This window comes from Aethalodelphis obliquidens, unplaced genomic scaffold (genome assembly GCF_003676395.1).
Source record: "Aethalodelphis obliquidens isolate GAN/ISIS:26980383/991018 unplaced genomic scaffold, ASM367639v1 scaffold24, whole genome shotgun sequence".
Taxonomy (NCBI): Eukaryota; Metazoa; Chordata; class Mammalia; order Artiodactyla; family Delphinidae; genus Aethalodelphis; species Aethalodelphis obliquidens.
The window spans coordinates 21,913,645-21,928,183 of record NW_020837968.1 but is presented as its reverse complement, the minus strand read 5'-3'; positions in this window follow the sequence as shown (position 1 = coordinate 21,928,183).

Genomic DNA, 14,539 nt, shown 5'->3' with positions numbered 1-14,539 from the left:
AAAAGTGGAGAGTGGGTCACCATCAATCAGAAACAGCATGGTAAGTCCAGAGTGACAAGGGCTTTTTCACCACAGCTGAGCTGAGCATGGGTGATGCAGGAGAGCGGTGCAAATGGAAGGAACAGGAGCCAATCGAATACCAGCATTCACAGGTGCACGTACATGGGGACAGATACTGCCTTGTACTTTCTCTTCCTTAATATGCTCAACATTTCCAATGTTACACTTTCCATTGTCTCCTAATTAAGTCGGTTTCTTTGCACCCAGAGACCATTCCTCTGGTGTATTCTGATGATTGACCCTTTGCTCAGATCAGTAGGAACACAATGAAAAATGAGGTTGTTCATCTTTCCATCCATCCCTCAAACCATCCATGCAGGAAAGTATTATTGAGCAACAACTATATATGAGGCACATATCATTTAATATATGGAGAAATGGAAAATGGAAAAACGGCTAGGTTGATGGCTAGAGCGAAGAGTCACAGCAGCAGCAACTGTGTGGAAATTCTATCACATGGCCGGGCAGAAAGACTTCGAAAAGCAACACTTGCATGAGGTTGGAACAGAGGCCTCCACTGTGAATTACTTGCAAAGATCGTTCTCTAGGAGAAAAAAGAAACCTGACAAGATTTTTATATTTGTATCACTTTGTTGATTTCCAATGAAATTCTTTTGGTTTTTGTTGTTGTTGAAACTTGAGTTAAGTGTCTAGGTTAATTTGGGGAGAATTGACAGAGTTTTAACATTAAATTTTTCCTACCGGGAACAGGACATGCCTCTCCATTTATTCAAGTCTTTTGTGTGCTCCAGGAGAGATTTTCAGTTTCTTTCCATACCTAGACATTTTATACTCTTTGGTTGTTATTTTGAATTGAACATTTTCCCATTATATTTTGTAACTGGCTTATAGGAAAGCTATTTTTTTCAGTACTGACTTTATAACCAGTCACTTTACTGAATTCTTTTATTCTTTCCAGCAGTATTTCAGTTGACTCTCCTGGGATTTCTAACTACACAAACATAGCAACTACAAAACAGAGGAGAAAAGAAGAATAATCTCTTCCTTTCCAATAATTAAGCTCATTTCCCATTATCTCTTTGATTGACTAAAACTGGCAGAACAACCTTGAATAACAGTGGTGACAGGGTACACACCTTACACATTTGTTTCAGATTTTTAATGAATGTAGTGTTTATCACTAAGTACGATGTTAGTTGTTTATTTCAAATAGAAAAAACTGTATCACATGAAAGAAGTTTCCTTTTATTTTTTCTTTACTAACGGTTTTCCAGTTTTGTACTTATTGCAGCTCCTCTTACCAAAAGTAGTTTCCATAAAGCCCCACATATCTCATTTTGAATTAATATATATTATTTAATATACATTACTGAATTTACTAATTAGTAATCATAATTTGCATAATTATTAGGACCTGAAAACATGAAGCCCCTTTTAAATTCATATGGTGAAAATTAAATTCAGGAAAATAAGTATTATACATAAGTGCCACGTGTAAGGCATTTTATTAGATGCTTCAGAGCAGTGTTTCTCAGAGAGGGGTCCAAAATTCACTTGTGGTACTTATTTGAAGTACAAATTGAAGAACTGTACCCCAGATACATTGAAAGAGAATTTATGGGACTGGAGGCTGGGAAGCTGCATTTTCGATGAGATCCCCAGGTGATTCTTACGCATCTTCCTGTTTAAAACCCTGCCACAGAGAATAAAAGAACAAGCAAAACATACAGGAAAAAAATAAAGAGGATGAGTATATTTGAACTTGTCATCACAGAGTGGCATAGCTCAATTCATCATGCTGTAGTGAATAAACTGGTTGTGAGCCTGATGGGACAGCTCAACCTCTGCCTACTCCAGTTACTGTTTGTCTAGGCTTAATTCTGACCATTTCCTTTAAATCACTGACTTTTCCAACAGTGCCATAGAGATTCCCATATGGAAACATAGAGGAGGATGAACTGCTGGAACTCTCTTTTTCAACTTCAAGCAGAGCAGCTCCACTTTTATCTGTTACATGTTTTAGAGTTCTGAGCAGTATTTTAAGACTAAAAGTTTGCAAATGACTGATTTATACCCTTTAGCAACATCTTAATTTTACTACAGTTTGATCATTTAATGTTGGTGCACATTGATTAAAATAGAAAGGCTCTATTTGAGCAAGTTTGACAAAGTCCCTTTTCTGTTTTTTCTTACTTTATATATTTGTCTCAAAAAATGGAATCTCTTCTATACCAGGGACCATGATTTTGGATATAATGTGTAAAATGCTTCTACAAATCTGAGGACGTTCTAATAGCTGTTTATTATTATTATTAATCAGGAATTCTCTAAAACTTGTATTTTAAAGGTTTTAGAGAGGGAGAAGAAACCAATAAGATAAATAAGGGATAATTAATGTAGGCTTTGCCCCAGGGAACTGGGCCCAAGACTAAGACAGGAGCTGGGGTTTCTGTCCGGGGCACTCTGATCACCTTCTGTTGGTTTTGGTGAATTTCCTCACACCCCTCTGGGTCTCAGTTCCTTCTTCGATAAATTAAAGATGCTGGAATGAGATTTCCAAGATTCCTTCTAGCACTAAAAGTTGATGACTTCTTTGCCTGTCAAAGAATTCAACATACTTAGATTAGTGCACACTGCAGTATTGCAGGCTCTCTGTCACAAACAAAAAAATTTTCTAGTTATTTATCAGGCATAGAGTAATGTCTTATACTGGTATATATTAGGACTAATTTATTCTAAAATTGATTAATTCAGCACAATAAATACTTATATGTAATCAAAAGCAAATTATTTTAAGGGACCCTAAGATAATCATTATTTATGTTTTTTTTAACAAAAGCGCAATAAATTAACTTCTCATGTTCTTTAAGGTAACCATTTCATCATGACAAGGATGCCACATTAAATCAAGCCCAGTACCTCATTTCTCCACTTTAGGCTTAAGTTCTCTTTACATTTATTTTTCAAGACAAGTTATTTTTCCAGGTAGCACTTTCCTCTCCTCCCACAGCCTCTGCAGAGCTGAATCTTTAAATGTTTTCTTTTCAGTTGTGCTCCATGATATTTCACCAGTGCCCACTACTTATAACAGAAATGAATTAAGCTGAATCATGAACCTTTCATCTATTTAGCAAATACCACCTGAGCACATCCTGCAGTCTTAGCAGTGTAAAGGACATTGGGGCAAGGAAGGAGAGGGGATGGCCATGGCCTTGAGAAGCTCACAGCCTTCCTGATTAAATGAAGAAGAAACCACATCCAGCATACTGATGTCATGACAAGGATGATCCTTAACAAATGATTGTTTTTACTTTTCAAACAAAAATTCCTTAGCAACCGTTGTATGTGAAATATACATTTGAAAATTTAACAATATGGTACTGGCCTGAAGGAGAGCCTTAGTAACATTTCTTTGTGGTTGTAGAAACAAGTTCAAAGACAAGATAATGAATGGATTGAAGAATTAATAATATTTTGGTATAAGCACCACTGAAAAAGCTATAAAGGCAAAAGCATGGAAATGACAACTGTTATACATAACTGTATTTTCCCTCTCCCCCCCATCCTATTTTGCTGTTTTATAAAGAGAACTATTGGGGTTAGGCATCTTAGAGAAAGGAAAAAAAATATGCAGATACAACATACAAAAAGAATTTTTATCTTACTTTTCTCTTCATCCCAGTTTATTCTTTGCCTAGAGATTGTAGCATAGACACTGTTCCCAGGAGGTTGGGTCCCACAGGGTTGGGCAAAATAACATACTTTAAACAATTCTTCACAGTCAGACTTTCACATTGCATTTGGATGTGCAGTGCACTATGTAAGCCCATACTTATATGTATACATGTGGTTCTCTTTGCTTTGCTGTTCTTTCCCTTGTGTTAAAAGAGATACTTGACAGTGTTCTGCAGTGTTTATCCTCATCTCTCAGCTCCCTCACTTTTGCAAATTAAAGTTAGACACTGCTGCAAGGTTCTTTGGTTCCTGCTTTGTTGGGAAAGCTTTCAGTGGCAATATCTGTGATCACTGGTGTATTAAATGTCAGGCTTGGAATAATCATTCTGCCCTGGGCTGATGGTAAACTAGGGAACTTATCTTTTACTTTTCATCCTGTGCAAGAAAAATTCCCTTCAGATTCAACACACACAAGTCAAAAAAGCTCAGACTCAACTCCAATGTGTATCCCACTCTACCTCTCGCACCCCACTCCCCAAAAATTGAATTCATAGAACCTAGGCTAAATACTACCGTTAAGAGGAAATTGCACTCACATTTCTACGAGAATGGCAAAGAGAACCAAGATAAATGCCAGAATACATCTTGGATCTTTACTTACTGACATGCCAGGTTGTGGCAGAACTTAGGAGAGCAGGAAAAGATGTCACTTCTGCTCTTCAGGATGAATTATTTTTTCAAAATTATTATTTTTTGTTTTTGTTTTTTGCGGTACACGGGCCTCTCACTGTTGTGACCTCTCCCGTTGCGGAGCACAGGCTCCGGACGCGCAGGCTCAGCGGCCATGGCTCACGGGCCCAGCCGCTCCGCGGCATGTGGGATCTTCCCGGACCGGGACACGAACCCGTGTCCCCTGCATCGGCAGGCGGACTCTCAACCACTGCGCCACCCGGGAAGCCCCAAAATTATTTTAAAAGTATTATTTGGTTATTTCTTTTGTGCATTTGAAAATGGAAGTAAATTGAAGAATCCAGTGGACTTTGAAATTTTCCTATACATTAAAATTGTTTATACTCTCTCTAATGTAAGCATCTAGGGATCATTTTCATATTGTAATTTAATTCCTTGGGACTCATGTACTTTTCATGTGATCTCTGAAATAAAATTCAAGAAAAAAATGTATCAGCGTTCTTAAGCACAAAGTGGAGTGCTAAACAACTCCAGTTAAACGTGCAATATGGTAGACACTGCCGGCCAGCTGGTCATGTTTGAGAGTTGTGGTTTTCAAAATATATGTAATTAAGTTATCTGTGAAAATGATATCCGAATCTGCCTGCCCTTATTCAGGAATACAGAATCTGACACTGGAGAATAGGAGGAAGCCTATGGCCGTTGGGTTTTCGCAGCCCGCATCAAAAACACGCTCAAGGGAATAATGAGGCAGGCAGCGCGCCATGGGCCCTGCCCTCCCTGAGCACCGCGCCGCCATACCCAGGGGACAGGCAGGCACCCTCTTGACCACTCCGCGCGCGCGCAAGCCGCTCCCGCAGATCCCAACGCGCATCCGCGACCGCCTCCCTCTCGTGTCCCGGGGCTGCAGAACTCGCCCCAGTGCTGTGGCTTTCCAGAAATACGGTCCCGTTTCTCCTTTCACACCGACGGGGATTCTTCTTTTTTTAAATTATTATTTATTTATTTTTGGCTGCATTGGGTGTTCGTTGCTGCGTGCAGGCTTTCTCTAGTCGTGGTGAGCGGGGGCTACTCTTCATTGCAGTGCGCAGGCTTCTCATTGCGGTGGCTTCTTTTTGTTGCGGAGCACGGGCTCTAGGCACGCGGGCTTCAGTAGCTGTAGCACGCGGGCTCAGTAGTTGTGGCTCGTGGGCTGTAGAGCACAGGTTCAGTAGTTGTGACTCGTGGGCTTAGTTGCTCTGCAGCATGTGGGATCTTCCCGGACCAGGGCTCGAACCCTTGTCCCCTGCACTGGCAGATGGATTCTTAACCACTGCGCCACCAGGGAAGCCCCGACGGGGATTCTTGACAGACGATTCGGCTGTCAGATGACAGCTTGCCAAGGTAACATCATTTTCTTGAACACGGTAACAATATATTTTAAAGGCATGGCACGTGTGAACACAAGTTCATCTTATATATCGGGGCCAAAAGGTCGTCCATGCACATCCTGAAGTCTAAAAGCCCTGTGTACTCTGCAGCGTTCACTTGTCATACGCAGAGCTATCTTAATCTCAGGAATGTAATGGTTCTGAAACTGGGGGGACTGCATTTACTTACTGGAACTGTTTTAGGTACTCACATTAGGAGGTGCCCGGTTTGACATGTGCCTTGTGATTTTTGTTGGGTTTTCATTTAGTATTTGCTCATTTGGGGAAAAAAAGAATAAATGTTAAGAGTACAAACTACATTTAAGGTAATAGTTGCCGAAAGAGGCTTAATCAGATTCGAATTTTTGGCATGAATACTTCACAGGCTGCACATTTCGTACTATGTCATATCAAGGGCACATCATACCTGGCGGCTTTTCTTTTTGTGATGACAGTGTTTGTTGACAGACACTATTTACCTGGTATGTCGGTTATAAAGTTCCCCACCAGCTCTTCACCTATGGTTTTAGCAGCCCTTGATAATCATTTCTTAGATATTTTATTCATTAAGGGTTGCAAAATGGCAATATTTTAACTGTATCATCCCTTCTTCGTTTATCTGCAGGATCTCTTCTCATTAATTACTTGATTACCCCAAGATACAGTTCATACAGGAAAGGCAAAATGAGTTCTTGATTCTTTATTTTTATCTGCCCATTTTTGGAATAAAGAGTTGCTTCCTCCACAAGCTTCAAAGGTGACTGGTGAGTCTATTTTTGGAGCATTACTATGAACCTGTGGATATTATCATACTTGATGTATCTCAATATGCTGCAGTTATTTATTTACTTATTTATTTGATGCTCAAAATATCCCATTTCCTGCCAGTGCTCCCGTGTCTATCTGACACCACCCTAGACATCTTTCACAGCTTCCTTGCTTCCGGTACAACAAGATATTCCAAGGGTCAGAGGAACATATTAAATGACATCATGGGGAAGCAGTCAGCAACACTGAGAATGAGAAACTCTCCAGGACAAACTATTCAGCGTCTTCAACAATAAATTGCAAAAGGGAAAGGAAGGAGGGCGTGAAACCCATAGATGGGAAGAGACTGGAAAAACCAGATAAATTCGATGTCTGGACCTTGTTTGGATCCCAATTTTTTTTTTTTTTTAAAGCTGCCAAAGAGGTAATCAGCAAGGACAAGGATAGCACAAGGAGCTCCACTCAATATTCTGTAATAAGCAATATGGGAAAAGAATCTGGAAAAGAATAGATATATGTCTATGTATAACAGAATCACTTTGCTGTACACCTGAAACTAACACAACATTGTAACTCAACAATACTCCAATATAAAATAAAAATTAAATTAAAAAAAAGCTGTAAATGATAATGTATGAGAAAATCAAGGAAATTTTAATGCTGGTTGGCATTTTGGTGATACTAAGGAATCTTCATTAAAACTTTTAGATGTGGTAGTATGCTTGTGATTATGTTAAAAAAGATGATATTTTAGAGATACGTACAAAAGTATTTATAGGTAAAATTTTACAATATCTGACATTTGTTTCAAAAGCATCTAGTCAGAGAGGAGAGCGAATGTAGGTGTGATGTAGGTGGAATAATCTTGGCCATGTGTTGATAACTATTGAAGCTGGGTAATGGATACACAGGGAGGCCCTGTGTTATTCTCTCTGGTTTTATATATGTTTGAAAATTGCATAACAACAAATTTAAAATTTATTTTAAATTAGAAACCACCCTAGAAGGAAGCCGAAGAGGACCTGATGATTGCAGAACGACACCAACTCCATGAAGTCTTGCCTCATTCAGAGATGTGCTAGCCACCTGCCAGCTACAGTAGCTGAGTAAGGGGAGACACTAAGCAAGGAGAATGATGCTCTCCTCTGTTACTGAGGTATGCCCCGGACTTGTGCTTGGTGCTTGGTGTGCATTTAACTCCATCCTCACAAAACTTCATGAGATTGGTGGTATTACTGTAATATCTATTTTACAAATGGAAAAACTTAGGTTTGGAGAGACTACTCACTTGATAAACAGAGATAGGTTTCAAACCACTTGGTCTGTCTCTAGAGCCCATAGTAATAAGAGTAATATAAATAGCTCTTAATAGATACCATCCCTATTCGCATAAGTGAATAAGTGCTTCACACCTATTCATTCATTTAATGTTCACAACAATAACCCTCTGAGGAAGATATTTTCAATAGACCCTTTTCACAGATGAGGAGATTGAGATATAACAGGTGAAGTAACTGGAGGGCCACACAGCAGACCCTGTGAGACTGCTGCCGCTCACACCTTTAGCCGCTCGTCTACACTAAGAGCTATCTGTGCAAGGGTCCTCCCTTCCTGGTTTAACAAACATCTGTTGAGTGCCTGCAAGAGGCTGTCTCTGTCAGAGGTGCTGGGATATGGGGATGAACCTTTTTTGTGTGTGTGCCTTCTAGTAGCTTACAATCTCCTAGTTCCTGAGTCTCCGGGGAGCTACTTAGGAGATGATGGGGCTACAACTCAGAAGCTTATGCTACCTTGTTGACATCTCATTGTCTGAAGTTGAATTGGAAAGGGGACTGATCCAGCAGCCCCAAGAAGGCTTCTCCTGAACCTTAGAATTTCTGAGGTGAGGCTCTAAAGAAAGTTGCCTGTGAATCCTATTGCTTCACGCTAGGAACCTCCACTGCTGGGGGCAGCTGATCCCCGGCTCCCAGGACACCATGCTCACTCCTGTCCTAGAGTCTTCTCTCTCCTGCTGGGTTCTGTTCACAGCTCACCTCATCTCTGCTTTGGCTCTCGGTAACCTCCCTTCTCTGAAATCTCAACACCCTTACTGGTTGCCCTAACCAATTTTGTACTTAATTATGTACAAACCTCAGTTGTTACCTAACAGTTTTACTGTGTATATCTTGCCTCGTTGCTTCAGTTGTAAATATTTGGAAGACAGAGAGTAGGTCTTACACTTTACTGATATTCCTCCAACAAGCCCCACACCGTGGAGTGGGTGCTCACTAACTATGATTTAGAGGGATATCTTTACAACAGTACAGTGTATGTTAGAGAGCAATACAAGTAGAATGGTCAAGAACACAAGCTCTCTCTCTTACTAGTTCTGTGTCCCAAGGCAAATTATTCACATCTTTTCTGCCTTAGTTTTCCTCTCTGTAAAATGGGTATAGATAATAGTTTCTACTTCATGTGCGCAGGGTGCTTAGCACAGTGTCTGGCACATAACAAACGTTTAATATGTTAGCAGCTAGTATTTTTACTATTATTCTAACTGCTTAGCAAAATAAGGTTTTATTGACCAACAAGAACATTTTTTTCCTACATGTGAAGTCATTAAATCAGAGGTTGCTTGGTATGCATGATTTAGTTTCCTGGGGAGGCTGTGGAGTGTAGTGGGAGAAGAATGGGCACTAAATTCTTTGTGGAATTGGACCAGAAATCAAATCTCTCCTCTGACACTGGCTGTAAAACTTTGGCTTTTATGAGCCTCAGTTTGTTCATGTGAAAAATGGAATTAATAATTGGTAGCCCACTGGGTTGCTGTATGGTTCAGAAAAATGGATATAAGGCACCTAGCCCAGAGTTTTACGCAAAATGGATCTTAAACAAACCATTCCCTTAAAGTCATGAAGCCTGTAGTGTTCCTCTCTGCAGAGATTATGTCTGCTTAGTAGATGAGGCATTTGTGGTCGTCTATTGACCCTTCTTTTCTAGAAAGTTCTAGCCCTCTAGATAACTGTAATATTTCTGTCCCTCTGAATTCTTGCTATTTAACTCTACCACTTCCTGTTATATTCTCCCAGGAGTATACACTTGGTACATGCTAGGCACTTAATGAATTTATATTGAATGACTCAATATCCTACTTTTTATAAATGCATATAGACCATCCCTCTTCTGTTAACACAATCTTTCCCAGTTTATCAAGCTTTCAATCTACTGTTGACTGATCTCATCTATTACATTTTGGTGCTTCTTCATGCTGTTCAGAGGATGACCTTCACTCCAGTGCTTCTTTGTTCCACCCACCAGTAAGATCTTAGATCAGATAGGAGAGGAGGACATCCCAGGCTGGGTGAATGATGTTTTTGAAGGGATTAAGGAATGCCAAGTGAATAGTGCTTGAGGGGAACCAAGAGTACAAGGTGGAAAAAAATTCAGAGATAAGAGAGGGTGGAGACATATTGTGGAGACACTTCATGGTCAGGCTGAAGAATTTGACTTGACATATCAGGCAGTTGGCAAAGCCAAAGGGTTGTTTATATAAGTTATAATGATTTTTAAATTTAGTTTTATACATCAAAGAGTCAAAACTGCTATTAGACTTATAATTAAAACAGCAGTCTCCACACTACTATATATAAAATAGATAACTAATAAGAACCTACTGTATAGCACAGGGAACTCTACTCAGTACTCTGTAATGACCAATATGGGAATAGAATCTAAAAAAGAGTGGATATATGTATATGTATAACTGGTTCACCTTGCTGTACAGCAGAAACTAACACAATGTTGTAAATCAACTATACTCCAATAAAAATTAATTTTAAAAAATAAATAAACAATGCAAATAATAGAGAAAAAACCCCAGCAGTCTCTTGTTTCACCTTTCCTAATCCCCTGTTCCCACTCCCCAGAGGTAACCACATTGAATTCCTTTAACTGTTTCTTCTGGTTATTTGAATCTACTTGTTTTCTTTTATGCAAGATGATCCCCAACTCTTGTTCCATTACCTTCTCTCCACCTTCCCAATACAGTCACATCATAATTTTTTGTTAAATCAATATTTGCAATTTATATTATTATGACTGTATAAATATAGTTCACAACTAATTAAATTTTCTTTCCTACACAGTTCTTCCTAGCGTTAGTTATTGCCTCATTGTTTTGTTTACTTAATTTGCTGTGTACTTACCACTCATTGAACCCCAAACACTTCAGCAAAGATATAAGCTGATCAAATACATTAAATAACCTATTGGATTTTTCTCAACGTGCCATGTGGAACGAAGATCACAGAAGTTAATATTTTGTCATTTTTATCATAGTATTTTCTCTAGGTTGTCTTCCTCCAACACTGAAAAAATAACCAAAAGGTGAAATGATTGAGTGAACCATCATTAAGGAAATACTGATTAGGGCAAGTCCTCAGCTAATCAAGTTGGTAAACAAACTAGGATGGTGAGTGGAAGGAGCCTATAGAAAGAAGGCAGGAGGCTGTGGCTACTGAGGCAGTTCCCCAAATAATGCTAACCTGAAATTATGTTCCCCTAATTTAGTGGATTCATTTCTACAGTTTACCTGTTCTTATTCACCCCGTATCCCCAGCACGTGGGGATATAGTGATCAAATCACTATTTGATGTGGTCAATATCAAATCAAATCAAATCACTATTTGATTCCTAATGGGCGATGGATATAGAGCTCTGGGAAGTGTCCCTGACACAGAGAAACTAGTGAATATTACCTCTGAATATGTGTAACACACATCATCCACTTAGAAACTTTGCTTGCATTCTAGTTTTCTAGTGACCTTTGTAATGGAAAGAATTTGTATGCAATTGCTAATTTACCCAAATATTTTCAAATTCATTATCTTCACTTGATCCTCAAAGCGTCCAAAGAATTCGACTGATTTTGAAACCTGGCTATAGTGCTTACTGGCTGTGTGCAAGTTATCTAATTTCTTTGCTCGTTTTTCTTAAATTGGCATAGTTGTAAGGATTAAATGAGATAATCTCCAAATATATATGTTAGCTATTTTTATTGAGGTAAAGCATTATTAACCTATTTGCTGATTAGACAAACCAGAACAATGAAATGAAGTGACTTGTATAGTTTGCAGAGTGTGTTAGGGCAGACCTGGGCTTAAAGCTCAGCACTGACTGTATCATAGTACAAGTGTCAGGGAAGAGCTTGATTTACACTCTTGTTCACTGCTGCACCCCAGTGCCTAAAGTAGTATCTGGTAAATAATAGGCACTCACATATGTGATGCATGAATCAACGTAAACACAAAGTTTTACACATGGAAATGGTCTCTAAAACTTGATTAAATGAACTGATTTTTCAAATAGGGAAACTGAGGCCCAAATACTTTTAAGTGAGCCTTGGGCATGTTTTTTGTGCTTTTGTTTTGTTTCTTTGTGTCTACATAGTACTTTTTAAAAAATTAAAGTGGCTGCCAACTTAAGCTTGGCCATCTATGAATCAAAAACCCAATTTAGTGGCTTAAATAGATAGAGGTTTATTTCTCTCTCATGTAAAAGAAAAACTAATCGTGGGCAACTCAAGGTGGTAACTCCAGAGTCAGCAGGATCCTAGGCACTTATCCTTCTGCTCTACCATTTTTTTTAAAGTCTTTATTGAATTTGTTACAATATTGCTTCTGTTTTATGTTTTGGTTTTTTGGCCGCGAGGAATGTGGGATCTTAGTTAGCTCCCCGACCAGGGATCGAACATGCACTCCCTTCACTGGAAGATGAAGTCTTAACCACTGGCCTGCCAGGGAACTGAATTTTTAACTTCATTTATATTTTAATTAGCTTAGATTTGAAAACAAATGCTCAGTTCAGTTATTGGAAAAATTGTTAAGTATATTTGGGATAACTTGGGTATGTGAATGTACTTTTTCAGCTATAAATTTTGTGCAGTCTGAACACAGACCAAGTACTTCTGACGAAAATTTAGCATCTGGATTGAGATGTGCTGTAATGGTAGGTTCCCCAACCTACCTTCTTTTTTGTTTGTTTTTAATTAATTAGTTTATTTATTTATTTATTTTTGGCTGAGTTGGGTCTTTGTTGCTGTGTGTGGGCTTTCTCTAGTTGTGGCGAGCAGGGCTACTCTTCGTTGAGTTGCTCGGGCTTCTCATTGTGGTGGTTTCTCTTGTTGCAGAGCACAGGCTCTAGGCATGCGGGCTTCAGTAGTTGTGACCAGTGGGCTCAGTTGTTGTGGCACACGGGCTTAGTGGCTCCATGGCATGTGGGATCTTCCCAGACCAGGGCTCAAACTCGTGTCCGCTGCATTGGCAGGCGGATTCTTAAGTACTGCGCCACCAGAGAAATCCATGTTCTACCATTCTTAACACATGGCTTCCATCATATATCTATATATATTGGCCACGCCGCTCGGCTTGTGGGATCCTAGTTCCCCGACAAGGGATTGAACCCGGGCTCCAGCAGTGAGAGCACCGGGTCCTAACCACTCGATGGCCAGAGAATTTCCTCCATCTTCTACATTGTGTTATGGTAAAAAGTGGCTGCTGGGGCTCCAGCCATTTGCATTCTGTCGGGAAGGAGGAAGATGTGGAGGAAGAAAGGGGCACTTTCCCGCTGAGCTGGCCCAGGAGTTTACCTGGACTTCCCACACAACTTCCCTTTTTTTTTTTTTTTTTTTGCAGTACACGGGACTCTCACTGTTGTGGCCTCTCCCGTTGCGGAGCACAGGCTCCGGATGCGCAGGCTCAGTGGCCATGGCTCACGGGCCCAGCCGCTCAGCAGCATGTGGGATCTTCCCGGACTGGGGCACGAACCCATGTCCCCTGCATCGGCAGGTGGACTCTCAACCACTGCGCCACCAGGGAAGCCCCATCCCTTTTTCCCCTCATTATCCACCCAAAATGAAAAGGAAAATGGAAAATGTTATTATTATTATTTTTAATCTGGGAGACTTGCCTGGGTTAAAGCAGGGTTCTGTTTTTTTAAAAAAAACAGGAAGAAATCATTACTGGGTAGGAAGTTTCTGTCAGAGTTGTCAACACTTTAAAAATTAAAAAAAATCACATATAAATTTAGATTTCTCTTGTAAAAATCAGAAGATGGAGCAGAGTTTTGGGCCAGGGAGAAGAGCAGATTCAGCTGGATTGGAAAGGAGACCACATGGCATGGAGGAGCCCCATGCAGCCTGGACTGAGGAGAAAGGAGGGAGTTAAAGTCCCAGAACATGATGAGTGATTTGGAGTTCGTCATTCTGGTCTGATGAAATTAGTGTTTTGAGAGGATGAGTCTAGTAATGGTGTAGAGAATGGGATAAACAGGGGGAAGGTAGAAAGAATCTGTAGGGAGCTATTGCAGAGATCCAGGCATGAAGTGATGAGGATGTAGACCAACAATAGCAACAGAAATACAGTGCAAGCTACACACATAACTTAAAATGTTCTCCTGGACACATTGTTTTGGCCTCATGGTGAGGCTTGTGGGATCTTAGCTCCCTGACCTGAGATTGAACCCTGGGCCCTCAGCAGTCACAGTTCGGAGTCCTAACCATTGGGCTGCCGGGAAATTCTCTCTATTGGCCACATTTTAAAAAGGAAAAAAAAATGTCAGGTGAAGTTGACTTTCATAATAGATTTTGCTTATCCAATATGTCTAAAATATTATTATTTGAACATGTAACCTATATAAAATTATCAATGAGCTGTTTTATATTGTTTGTTTTTGTGTTGTCTTTGAAATCCAGTATATATTTTGCACTTATAGCACATCTCAATTCAGATGCTAAGTTTTCATCAGAAGTACTTGGTCTGTGTTCAGATTGCACAAAATTTATAGCTGAAAAAGTACATTCACATACCCAGGTTATCCCAAATATACTTAACGATTTTTCCAATCACTGAACTGAGGATTTGTTTTCAAAGTTAAGCTAATTAAAATATAAATGAAGTTTAGAATTCAGTTCCTTGATCATACTCACCTCATTTCACGTG